At 44.6% G+C, this 13,890-nt stretch overlaps 1 long non-coding RNA gene across 1 annotated transcript; it reads right to left on the bottom strand.

Moving 5' to 3' along the window:
- Positions 1-2,426: 2,426 nt before the first annotated feature.
- Positions 2,427-12,797, bottom strand: LOC143269743 (uncharacterized). Its single transcript, XR_013046388.1, has 4 exons — positions 12,711-12,797; positions 10,016-10,084; positions 4,374-4,597; positions 2,427-2,918 (listed from the first exon to the last, which is right to left on the bottom strand). It is a non-coding gene; the product is annotated as an uncharacterized LOC143269743 (long non-coding RNA).
- Positions 12,798-13,890: the final 1,093 nt, after the last annotated feature.

A 13,890-nucleotide genomic window follows, 5' to 3' on the forward strand; every position in this document is an offset into this window, starting at 1 on the left:
TAACATGAGTAAGTACAAGTCCTTGATTTTAAGACACACTCAGTCTTCCCCTAACAGACAAAACCTATGAAGAACTTCATGGACATTGTTAATCTTCTGTAACAAATTATAAAAAGACAAGAGACAGCTACCACCTTATTTCTTTCATTGACTTACAAAAATACAAATTCTGATTAGACCTATAAACGTTTCAAGTGTAAAAGTCAGGCCTTGATTTTTCCTAGTGCTGATTTCCTACTGTGATAGATAAACTCACAAACAGGTTTCAGTAAAAAAGCAAAGTCAAAACAGCCATGTTGTTGCTGACTTAACAATTGCTTTTCACTATTCCTTTATGTTCCAATGATGATTTGAAAAAGCTTTCTTTTGCAATGACTATTCTCAATAACCAAGTACCTATGTCTCATGATATTAAGAAACAAACAAACCATAAGCAAGAAGATCAAATGGATGTTAAACATGAAAAGAATTTTAGTAAAAAGATTTATATGTGAAAGCTAAAATGAATGGATGTGATTGCATGGGAGAAAGATAAAAGTTTAAGTAAGCCGAGATGAAGGTTAGAAGGATGGAAAGGGAAGAAAAAGGCTAATGGAAGTTGTTTGAAAGAAAATGGCCCCCCAAAGGAGTGACATCATGGGAGGTGTGGCCTTGTTGGAGCAGGTGTGGCTTTGTTGGAGGAAGTGTGTCACTGTGGAGATGGGCTTTGAGGTCCTCTATGCTCAAGCTACACCTAGTGAGACAGACCACTTCCTGTTGCCTGTGTGTCAAGACCTAGGACACATCTCCAGCACCATGTCTGCCTGCACACTGCCATGTCACACCATGATGACAATGGACAAACCTCTGAAAATGTAAGCCACCCATTAAATGTTTTCCCTTATAAGAGGTGCCATGGTCATGGAGTCTCCTCACAGCAATAGAAACCCAAACTAAGACAGGAGTCATGAGGGCTGGAGAAAGTGATTTAAGAGACTTAAAGATGATAATATGGTATTAAAATTTCAAAGTTCAAAATTTAACTATCAGTGTTAAACCTCCATTTAATTCAATAGAGTTGTCATATGTGAGTCACCTAGTTTTGGTAGCAGTTATAAACACTGGCTACTAAAACTTTAAAAACAATAAACCATAGTCATAGGTTAAAAAAACTTGAACTTTCCTTTAGTCATTTCAAAGGTATTCATGTTTATATTGATAACTTTTCAGGATTTATTTATTTATTTATTTATTTGTTTGTTTTAGACAGGGTTTCTCTGTATAGCTTTGCACCTTTCTTAGAACTCACTCTGTAGACCAGGCTGGCCTCGAACTCACAGAGATCCTCCTGGTTCTGCCTTTATTCTTTATTAAACAAATCACAGCATAATTTACACAGTATACAGAAGAATTGTTCCACGGAACTTCCCCCTTTTTGTCTAAATACAAAAAGGAAGGTTTGACTTTAACATAGTAAAATTATATACAACAAAACAGTTATCAAGAAAGAATTATAGTTACAGTATACAGTCCATTTGTATTTGGCAAATTTAAATAAAGAACTCTATTATTTATCTTATCTTTGTGAGTCTAAGGTTTTACACCTAATTGCCTTTTATCATAAATAAGGAAAACTTTAACTGTGACTATCTAGTCTTCAACTCCATCAAAAATCCCAGAAGAGTGAAATGTTTCCTAATGACAGGGACATCTGGCTACCTGAACAGTCACCCAAAGTTCCTCTGCAACATTGGGACAACATCTTCAATCTACAGGCCTAGAATATCTGATAGATTTTTCTGAGAAGCAGGACTATCCTACCTTGTCTTGGCAAAGTTTGGAAGTTGATTTTTTTGTGTGTATCCTGCTGGTCCAGTTTGGACAGTATACTGTCAGGAATTGAGGTAAGGGCACTTTCTTGTCCAGTGGCTAACTTTGCCATAAATAAAGCAAAGTCCATATGGAGTTTCTTTGATGGCTATCATCTTCTCTAAAATAGATTGGTGCTGCCAGGAGCAGATGTGTCTCATTGTCATAAAATGCCTTATATTATTAAAACATCTTAAATGCCATGTTCTGTAGATCTATGAAGTGTTTGAAGACAAACTATCTATCTAAATATATCTGTGTATGACCTTGAAAACATACCTAACATGATTATCAGTTAGATTACTATAGATGACTATTAATCTGTATTTCTGAATTATACATTACATTTTTTTTTTTTTTTTGGTTTTTCGAGACAGGGTTTCTCTGTGTAGATTTGCGCCTTTCCTGGAACTCACTTGGTAGCCCAGGCTGGCCTCGAACTCACAAAGATCCGCCTGCCTCTGCCTCCCGAGTGCTGGGATTAAAGGCGTGGGCCACCACCGCCCGGCTATACATTACATTTTTAAATGAGTTGCATAAGTACAATACCCCAAACAAGAGTAGAAACATACATATAGTATAGTAAAGGTAACTCTAAATTTATATCAATAAACCAAAATCCATACCAATGTAAAACAGTTTGAGATTAATAGCTGTTTTTTGAATTAAAGTAGATTCAATAATCTACCCTTATATTCTATCATTTCTATATCCCCACTTTTTCTTTTCAGAACAAGATCCCAGAATCTAATTCCCTTTGTTCAGCTTTTTTTCTGATCATTACCAATAACAACTTGTAACCAACCCCCCTTGAATGATAGCAAACATTCATAACGTCATTCTCTAGACTACTTCCTGTTGTTTAGGAGTGCTGGTATCTTTGGGGGAACCTTGAGAAAACTGGGATAATAATGAATTCCTTGCTGGAGTAGTCTGTGAGGTTGGACCATCTCAGCAAGCAGCCTTGAAGCTATTTAGAACGCAGAATTCTGAGGAGACTGTAACAGAGGCATTTTGAATTGCAGGGTCACCTGGGACATCAGTTTTCATTGGTGTTTGGTCCTCTTGTCCTGAAAATACATAAATTTTTATAGGTAACGTACATGACAAGTATGAATATGTGGTGTGTACAAGTCAGTTAAAGATGTTTTTGTTTGTTTGTTTTATGTTTGAGCATATATGTTATGTGTTATGTTTCTTCTAGTTCTTCTAGGTTTATTTTTTTATGTCTGTTGTCAGGACTTCAGGGGGTCTTCCCCAATTAAACCTGATTTACTTTAACCTAGAATAAAATCACAGCTTCTCATTTCCTGTGGAAATAAAAGCATAACCTCTCCCCCAAAGCAACATACCTTTTGACTTAAAATTTAAAGTCAAGATATTTTTAAAATATATAGGTTGGTTTAATCTAACAGCTGTTATAATCCAGTGTCTCTTAGAAGCCAAAAAATTCAAAGAGAACATAATAGCATACAGTATCCAGACTCTCTGTGTATTTCCCATCTTTATGTGGCTTTCTTTTTTTATATTACTTTACTCCCTTTTAAAGGACTTTATTTACTATTTTAAAACTATGTATTTCTTTTTTATGACTATCTATACCTTTTTTCTTTTCTCTCCCAAGCCTTTGCACATTTTTAAACATACTCTAACCTGTTTAGAAGTTGATTTTTTTTTTCCATCTGAATCTGTCTTTAGGACACATCTGTAATCTTTTTCTGACCTCACGAGCCTTTAAATTGCTAAGCAGCGTGGCTAGGACCTCCACCTCTGTGTTGGTGCCTGGCTCGGCCCTGCCTGGTTCCCTGAGAGCCTAGCTTCATTGCAGAAGAACCAGTGCGAGAGCCATGTTTACTACCCCAGCTCTGGGGAGTTTGGGGTCCACACTGCCACCACACAGCATGCCGCCCACTGCTCACAAACCCCATGTAAGCGTTCAGCAGCAGGGCCTCTTACAAGAGCCACATCCATTTCTGTCACTAGCACCAAACCAAGAAGTTGTCTTTTAATGGAACCGTGACTCTGCTTGCTGCTAGAAAACACAGCCTACCCGAGAAAAGGCAGTTAGCAAGAAGCCGCACTTGACTCTGTTTTTGTGTGTTTAGAATCCTTTTTTTAGGTGTTATGTGGAAATTCTGGCCCTACACTGGAACTCCATTTGTTAGCAGACTTTTCTGTCCTGGTTGCCAGTTCCAAATAACCTACATGGAGACTCAATGATAATTATAAATGCTCAGCCAATAGCTCAGGCTTATTTCTAAGTAGCTCTTACAACTTAAATTAACCCATTTCTATTAATCTATGTATTGCCACGTGGCCTGTGGCTTTACCTGTCCTCCAGCAGCATGTCTTGATTCCCCTGCATCTCCTGGAGACCTCTCAGACTCTGCCTTTCTTCTTCCCAGTGTCCTTAGTTTAGTTCTCCCACCTAACCTTATCCTGTCCAGCTATTGGCCAGTCAACTTCTTTATTAAACTAATCATAGCATAATTTATACAGTATACAGAAGGATTATTCCACATCACCTTATTTCATGGTGTTCTCCATCCCCTCTTACAATCTTTCCACTTCCTCTTCCACAGGCTTCCCTGAGCCACAGGGGAAGGAAATTGATGGAGACATTTACATTTAGAACTGAGTATTCCATGGTTTCTCATTCTCTGTATAATTTACAGCTGTGGGTCTGTGTATTTATTCCCATGTACAGCAGGAGGAAGCTTCTCTGATGATGGTTGAACGTGACACTGCTCTGTAAGTGTAACAGAATGTAGTTAGAAGTCATTGTATGGCTACATTCCTTTAACACAACAGTAGTATTTGGCTTTCTCCTAGGTCCCTAGCCTATCTAGTCTCAGGCTCTTGCCACCTGAGCAGTGTCAAGGAGGTGTTCCATCTCATGGAGTGGGCCTTAAATCCAACCAAATGTGGTTGGTTCCTCCCACAAGTTTGTGCCACTGTTGCACTAGCACATCTTGCAGACAGCACACAATTGTACACTGAAGGATTTGTAGATATGTTGGTGGCTACCCTTCTCCTCTGGAGCATGCCAAGTATCTCCCAGTGCTCTGAACACTAGTCAGTGGGGGTGAAGGCTCTAGATAGGCATGAGTTTGACTTCATTGTGCTCAATGAGTTGTGTGGGTGTTGACTTCAGCAACAGGGTCTTACCATCAGTTTGTGGAGAGCAACCAACAGCCTAGATTGTTTGGGGGTTCTCATGGAGCCCCTTTTAGACAGTAACTCAATTAGATGTAACTCATTTATGGAACTGAGTCTTCATTTGGTGACAAGAGATGGGTAAGTGCACCTCACTAACAGTGAGTGCCCTTGTCGACTGGCCTAGAATGTGGAGGGCCTCAACGTCTATTCACTGAAGGGCTGCAAGCTCCAAGGACTAGGAACTAGCAAGTGCTGTCAAGGGTCTTTTTGACTTTTTGAGACATGGTCTCACTGTTTAGCTCTGGCTGACCTGGAATTTACAGTGTAGACTGAGGCTCCCTCAGATTCAGAGATCCACCTGCCTCAGCCTAGGATTAAAGGCATATACCCGGGTCCCTTGATTTTCATTTGTTTATTGGGTCTCACTTCCTCCCAGCAGGGAAGTTCCCAGGGCAGGCTGACCCTTGTCAAAATTGGAGGACACATGAAGTCTATTTTCTGAAATCTTGAGCCTGATTTTCTTTCCTCTACCAGGGACTTCTCTCACATCCATCAGCTGGTAAGTCCCTTTACCTTGTGTATTCTCATCCTGCAATCAATAAAATGAACTTCAGAAAGGGCCAGAGCTTTCCTCCCACCAAGGCCCCCCAAATACCAGATTTTAACACATTACTTTCGGGGGAGAAAAAGCTGTTTTAACAATAGGACTTGTTTGTTAACAGAGAAGCTCTAGCATCAGCAACGGAACAGATTTCAGAGTAGTCAGAATTGCCATTTCAAACTCCTCACCTCAACCACCTTGCTTATATCCCCTAACCTCCCCTGATTAGTTCAACAGCTTCATTCATTAAAAAAGACTCCTCTTCCTCTCTGGTCCTCCAGACCCATTGTGTGCATAATTACCCCTTCTTTCCCTGAGGACAGAGCTTAGGGAAGGGATGGAGAGGAAGAAGATGTAATGAAGGGGTAAGAAGTAAATGGAAAGTCCAGCAGGAGTGGTCAGAGCTTCTGAAACATGTTCCCTTCCAGGGATCTCAGACTTCCCAGTGTCACAAGATGTAGCATACATATCTGGACCCGGAGGGTGCTGGTGCCACCCATGAGCACAGCAATCCAACCTCACCCTTCTACAAAAGGAGTCCCCTACTAAGGCTAATCTTGACTATCAACTTGACTGAACCTAACAGACACCCCTTGATGGTTATGAGAAATGGCTCTGGTTACTGGCGGAAAAGTCACGGCCATGGCCACGACTACCAGAGTTACAAAGAGCTTCATTAAAAAGAAGGAGGGAGAAGAGGGAGGAGAGCCAGGCCTGGAGAGAAAGGAAGATGGCAGGAGCAGAGCAGGAACAGAGAGAAAGCACAGAGAGAGAGGATGAGGGTCCAAGTTCAGCTTTTTAAGGTGGGTATGTAGTTGCCGGCTCCCACTGATGATGTAAGACACAAGACCCAAAGCTGCACATATGTGGGAGTGAGGGCAGGATCCTAACACCCCAAAGAGACATACCTCTGAGTACATCTGTGACTGTGCTTCAGGGAGCTTTAACTGTGGAGGGAAGAACCATCCTGAAAGTGACAGCATGGTTCCCTGGGCTGGGGGCCCTCACTAAAGAGAAAGAGGAAAGCCAGTTCAGCACCAGCATCCATCTCTCGCTGCTTGCTGACTGCCGATACAATGTGACCGGCTGCCTCATGCTCCTGCCGGACAGCTAAAGCAGCTCTGGCCACCATGCCTTCCCCTCCATGATGACGAGTACAGTCTCAAAACAGGATCCCAAATAAACTCTTCCCTGCTTAAGCAGTTTGTGTCAGACATTTTGCCACAGCAATAAGGAAAGTAACCAACACAGTAACCAAGCAAAGGTCAGGATGAGGGCTAGAAGTCCATACAGCATCATCAGACATGAGGCACATCACAATTATCCATGGCCATCATGAGTTAGTTACTCTTCCGATCTTTTACTGGGACTTACTGCATCCTGGGAAGGTCTCAGTGATGGAGAAAGGGCACAGTAGTTAGTCACTCCCTGGAATTGGCCTACTCCTGGGTGTGTCCATGGCTCATATGTTTGCTGTAGGAAGAGGAAACTGCTACCATGTTAGTATGTCAGGGAATGAGGGTCCTTTTGAGCCCCTCCAAAGAACACATTCTCTTTCAAACTCCTTTAATCTTAAACAGAAGTTGAATGTTATTCTTTTCCTCTCAACCATATGGAAAGGTTATGAGGTCCAGGGTCCCCACTCGGTTGGGGGAAACTGTACAATATAAAGAAAGAGCCCTGCCCTTTACAAATCAGCCACCTTCAAAAGAATCCTACCGCCGTCAGCAGCTGCCTCAAATGCTCTCAGCCAGACCCCAGCAGAGGAAAACAGGCTTTGCCCTTTGGGGTTCTCTTTCCTAACCTGATGTCATTTTCACCTCTTCTAGGATTCAACATATTGCTTCTTACATGACTCAGAAAGAATTTCCAAGTCAAACAAGGGAAAGGGTGTGCTGTCCTTCCCAGTGATGTTTTTCTGTTATTCTGACCCCTGCAGAGTGCCCCCAGGGCGTTGGGGGGGGGGGCCTGGTGGAGCTGTCCATGACACAGTGCAGATGTGCATGGAGGAGTCAGAGAAAGCCAATAACATAGGACACGGCCCGCTGCTTCTGAAACAGAGTAAGCATGGGCAGTGTGTGTGTGTGTGCGTGTGTGTGTGCGTGTGCGTGTGTGTGTGTGTGTGTGTGTGTGTGTGTGTGTGTGTGCTTGCGGTGTGTGTGTTTGCTTTTCCTATTAAAAACTTAAATTAGCAAGAAAATTGTGAACGGTCATAGTCTTCCAGCACAGAAGGCGGCCTACAGGCTGGTGCTGCATTTTGCAAGCCCATCAGCTTCCTTCATCAGTGTGGTTTCCATTAGCCAGTGAGCTGTGGAAAGGTTGTGGTGTTTCACCTTCCTCTTCAGAGCAAGGGCTCCAGGTTGCTTTGTTGCCATGGTAGTCACTAAAGGGATAGGGAGGCAACCTACACAGGGAGGATGATACCCCTCCAGCTCTGAGTGCCTAGAGATAGCCGGTTTTTATTCATCAGGTTTTCTGGGCAAGCACAGAGCTTGGCTCTCAGCCTCCCAGGTCAGTCATGAAATAAAGGAGGTTCCAAAGGTTCTGGTCCTTAGACTGTGCTCTTACAGTCTTCTTGTCCCTAGGAAGCAGGGCAAAGAGGAGGCTGTCTAAAGATCATTTTAAAAGGCGGTGTAAGTCAACTTGGTAAAATCCGATGTTCAGTGTCTTCCTGCTCAGTTTCACCAGCACCCTTCCTGCTGCTGCTGCTTCCTGTTAGCTGGCGCTGGCGGGGCACCTGTTATGGGTTAGGCTTGTGTCAAGTGCTTTCATACGTCTGGTCTCGCATGGTCCCTATGACAACACCAGAGGGAAAGATTAATATCCCTATTCTACCAGTAGAAGGGTGTGGAGATCTTGAAGGCTAGGAAATGGAAATGGAATGCTACCAACACCCCAAGATGGACAGAACTGGACTCCAGCCCCTGTGTTATCTTTTCCTGGCCGTGGAACACAGGCAAATTACTCAACTGCTGAGCCTCAGGGGCCGGACTGGAAAAACAGGGATTATCTTATTAGAATTGTTAGGAATGGATCGATAGCACACGTACAGTTAGCATGCTGCCTGGCACACAGCAGACAACCAGTGAACAATGAGGGTTCTTGGAAAGCTTTCTCTAGTGATGTGTGTGCAAAAGCTGAGGAAGGAGATGGAAGTGGTCGAGACAGGAAGGCTATGGGTTTTATCTCCCATTATCAGGAAAGGGGATGCATGGTGAGGATAGAAACATACATCAATAAAACAGAATAGGAATCCATAAATAGAGCCCACAGAAACTGGAGCTGTGTGATAGCGGAGACATTATAAATTACAGGGGAGCTTGTGAACCATTGAATAAGAATGTTCATTGCCTATGTGGAAAAAATTAGACTATCTACCTCACACCAAAAATAAACTCCGCTGGCTTAATGACCTAAATGTGCAACAGTGTTTTTATGACATAGAGATAAGAAAGGATTTATTTGAGGACTTTAAAATCAGAAATCATAAACGAAATGTTAAAATTTAAAACCAGAAAATAAAGTAACCAGTATATCATAAAAATTTATGTCTAAGACATGTAAAGTTCCCTAAGCCAACTTTTAAAAAGGATAAAGAGCCTAACAGAAAAAAAAAACCTGTAAAGCCCATGAGCCAGTGATCCACACAAGAACATTAAATGTCCAAGAGTCACATAAAGAAAGCCTGGGCCTTACCAACAAGCTAGGGCTGGTATTTAATTTAAAGAAGTAAATTCTATTGTATACTTTCAACTTGGTGAAAATAGAAAATGATGATAAAACAAAGTATTGTTAAAAATGTAGGGAAACAGGAGTTTGACCACTAGGTAAAAGCAGTCTAGAGAACATCTTTTGAAGAAATTTAATAAAGTGGTAATTGTACATACTCTCTACTTCCGGGAAATCTGAGAGAAATTCTCAAATGAGTTTTATAAGCATTGCTTGTAGAAAACACAAATAAATGAGTGAAGAAAAGAAGGAAAGAAAGAAAGAAAGAAAGAAAGAAAGAAAGAAAGAAAGAAGGGAGGGAGGGAGGGAGGGAGGGAGGGAGGGAGGGAGGGAGGGAGGAAGGAAGGAAGGAAGGAAGGAAGGAAGGAAGGAAGGAAGGAAGGAAGGAAGGAAGGAAGGAAGAAGTCCCAAAATCCTCGTGACAGAGCTAACAGACAATGGGGGATCCACATTATGGGTCACTAGAATGCATGGATCCACTCTGCATGTGTCAATACAGCCAGACCTTGAACAGTCAATGCTGAATGGGAACAGCAAGTGACAGAACAATGTGTATAAGATGGTATCATTTTTTGCACAATAGAAAAACGTATGACAGTGTTATACATTACCAACCTATATATGTGTTGTGAAAATATAAAGATATGGCCTGGGGCACATAGAATCCATCGTACTTACTCTAAAGATGGAGAGGAATGGTACTGATGCAGGGACATGGGTATCTTGGCTCTGCAATGTTTTATTTCTCTTTGAAAAAGATTTGAAATAAAAATTTTGAAGTCTTCATTAATTTAAAATGGCAGGTATATTAATTCTTCATGTGTTCTGTTGTTTTGTTTTTCCTTTAAAGGGTGTGTGTGTGGAGAGAGGTGTCCATGGTTAAGAGAACTGGCTACTCTTGCTGAGGGCTGGGATTCAGCTCCCAGCACCCACATGGTGGCTCACAACCATTTGTAACTCAAGTTCCAGGCAATCTGACATCCTCTTCCGGCTTCTGAAGGTCCGGGCACAAGCCTAGTGCACATGCACACATGCAAGCAAAACATTCGTGCAAATAAAAATGAATTTGAACAAGTTTTAAAGCTGAGGTGACTCTGTGTTACTCTCTCCTTCCAGAGCCTGCTTCTTGTCAACTTTTCAGGGACGTTTCCACCGATCACAGAAGTGGCGTTTTGGTGCTGAGGGGTCAGTTCATCCTGCCTCGCTCTCTCCCCAAGGCCGCTCAGGGGCTCTATCCAGGCATCTAGCCTGTCTGGGGCCCTTCGAGAACTTCTGGTGCACAGGTGTGGAGAGCAAAGTACTTCTAAGATGGAGCCTCAAACTCTGAAACAAACGCTGGAGGGCTATTCCATCAGTGTGGGGCAACCGGAAGCAGAATTTACCTCCGAAGACTCAGAGAATGCTTTCCTAAGAACTGTGGGAGACACAGCATGATGGAGTGCCCGGAGCAAGAAAATGTAAGTTACGCTGTAAGGCGAAAGGCTGTGCGGGAGAGAGAGGCTGGCCATGGTCAGCAAGAACAAAAACTCTAGAGGAAGAGATGCGTGGTGGAGTCACACGAGGCCTCAGCTCAAAACCAGAGATCTCACCAAAGAGAGAAACTAAACACCTTCCCAGCGCAAGCCTCTTCCTATGCTTCCCATTGGCTGAACTCAAATGAAAGCAAGAACCTTGGCATCATGGGATATGTAGTCCACAGACACAAACCACCACCACAGCCGGGCCAAGGGCATGCGGATGGGGAAAAGGAACAAGCAGCCAGATAACTAAAGGATTTAGAGGACTCTAAGTCGTGAAGTTAGTGAGCAAGAGCCACACGGTTTTGTTGGGGGTGGGGGTGTGAGGAGGAGATCCCTGAAGCAGGATCACTGTTAAGGAAATGGAAACCAAAGTGGGGGAAATACTGCTTGGAATCTGGGCTCTTGCTGAGACTCTTGAAGAGACTGGCCCCTTCATGAGCCAAGTGTGAAGGGCAAAGGAGGAACAAGGGAGTCAGGTGGAGCAGTAGACAGTAGCAGCAAACGGCTAAAAGCTCCATGTGTTCCTCCAAGTGCGAGTCGTGGGTAGCCATGGTTTCCAGAGCACAGATGTGGGAACGAGCAGGAAGCTGATGGGAAGCTGGGTGGGGATGCAAGCGCTGTGGGTGAGACAGCATCTGCAGGATCCTAGGCCAAGACCACCCTTCAGCCTGAGGCTGCCTGGGACCCCACAGGGAGCAGCTGTCTGTGCCCCTAACCAGGCTCCAGGCTGTCTGGAGATGCTTCTGGGCAGGCTAGAGATACATCAGGGACCCCAGGCTGCCTGCCTCCCTCAGTGGCTCTCCAGCAGACAAAAGCACTCATTAAGATTTCTTTCAGCTCTAGGCAATCCCTGCGAGGTCTTCTTGGCTTGCCCTAGACCAGAGAATGAGGAACAGCCCCGAAGCCGTGTCCTGGCCCTTGAGTACTCTATGACCATCACCATGTTTCTAGTGTCTAGCGAGGTGTCTGAATTTAGAGTTTTCCTGGGTTAGCCATGATTGAAGCTGGGAAGGGAGGAATCCACAGACTCTCTTTTGGCTGGGACACTTACGTAGTGACTCTTAACCTAAGATGCTCAAATGAGGTGGGGGGGCGTGTCTTAGGTGAACCTCAGACACACCACCTGAAACACGTTCAGCTCTGCCTGTCTAGTCTAGCCTCTGCCTTTCGGAGATGAGGACAGGCCCCCTGAAGGCAGACGTGCTCCCAGGCCTTTCGGAGATGAGGACAGGCCCCCTGAAGGCAGACGTGCTCCCAGGTGAAGAGGGTAGGGGAAGGAGAGCTCGTGCTAGAACAGGGTCCCTGCTTCCTTAGCCAATGTGCGTTCTACTCCAGGGCCTGACAGTTCATTATTCTGCTGAGTGGCTTCGGTGTGTGTATTTCCACCAGGTGAAAGGTGTGGCATTTGGCCTCCCAGCTCGCCCGACTGCCAACTTCCCCACTACACACAGATGGGCTCATCCTGGCATTGAGCTGGATGCCATGAAAAATCTCTAAACTCAGTTCTTAATAGGAAAATGTATGCTGCCAAGTTGGGCTCCCCAGGGGACATTTTAGCTGTGTGACTCATGGATATTTGGAAATTCTGCTCCATTTAAGGGTGTTCTATTTACGAGCATGTGTAGGTTTTTAGAGTTTTGGAGTTGTTTGTGATGAGGGTGGGGTATATATTAAGAATGTATGTGTCTCTCTTGGACTGTAAACAAAATTTGTGTGTGTGTGTGTGTGTGTGTGTGTGTGTGTGTGTGTGTGTGTGTGTAAGAGAATATTACTGAGAGTAGCCGTATAGGAACTTTCTAGAAAATGATAGCTAACTCTTGTCCGGTCATTTTCTGCAGAATTTGCTGACCCACTTTTGACTTGCAGGCCATCCATCTTCTCGTTTGCTGAGGTGCCCAGCTGCAGGAGCAGATGCAGGGGTGAGGTCAGCTAGAAATAAGTCACATTTTGTGACATGGTGTCATGGTAACTCAGGTGGAAGCAGCATGCTTTTGTGTCCTCACTCCGTGTTCTAGAACTGTAACACAGGAGCCTGTGTGACAGAAGCCATGGCTGCCAGTCTCTACACACAGCCTCTGGGGAAAGTCGGCAGAATGTGGATGAATGCAGACTTGACCCAAAGTGCCCCCACCACTTCGGATCTCTGAAAGAATGTCCTCTGTCTTGACCTCTAGAAGGGAGCTGTGACAGGTCTAATGATGAAGTGGAGGCCACAGGGTGGCCATAGCACCCAAGCTCAGCTTTGAGGCAGGGTATGCCGACAGGGCACCATCAACCACCCGGGTGCTCTTGGGAAAGAGCTCATTCTCCGTTCGCGTGCAAGCTCCACGAGTCCTGTGAGCGCTGCACTGGAGCCATGGAGCCACATCTTTGATTCTCTCCATCTTCCCGCTGAGCCGTCTGCACCCAAACTGTCTGTATTCTCTCTAAAGGAGGTTGATTTTACAGGGTCTGAATCCCTTCACACCACTCTCTCCACTCTTCTGAGAACACTGTTCCCTGAGCCAATCTACCTTCCTCCTGTGAGGAAGACACACTGGCGCAGTCCTCCACAGAGGGCAGTTTGCCACCTGGAATCCAAGCGGCCTGATTCCCCCAGGAGCTTGTGCAGCAGCTTCACAGCAGGTTCCAGCTTCCGGAGGACAAAGGCTGGCAGTGAAGACTGAGCTGAGATCACCACAGCCTTGGGACGGGCTTGGGTTCAACTTGTGTGACCTGAGCCAAGAATCAGGGGAGCCCACTGGAGGGCCCTTGGTTCCAGAACCACAGTGCCACATGCTGAAGGCTGGTCCTTACAGCGGCAGTCACATCCGACCAGCAGAACTGCTTTAGGTCGAGGCCTCTCCTGGAAGCCAGCATGCCCTTCCAGTGCCACCCATGTCCCCATGCAAGGCACGCCTTGTGCACAGGTGTGCTGCTCTGTCCCTGTCCCCACAGCGGGGTAGCTGGAAGTGGTAACTCAAGTGGACAATGAAGTCTCTTCACCGCTGTCGGCACAACCATAAAGAGAGCGCATCTTTACTGTAACATTGA

This window comes from Peromyscus maniculatus, chromosome 20 (genome assembly GCF_049852395.1).
Source record: "Peromyscus maniculatus bairdii isolate BWxNUB_F1_BW_parent chromosome 20, HU_Pman_BW_mat_3.1, whole genome shotgun sequence".
Classification (NCBI taxonomy): Eukaryota; Metazoa; Chordata; class Mammalia; order Rodentia; family Cricetidae; genus Peromyscus; species Peromyscus maniculatus.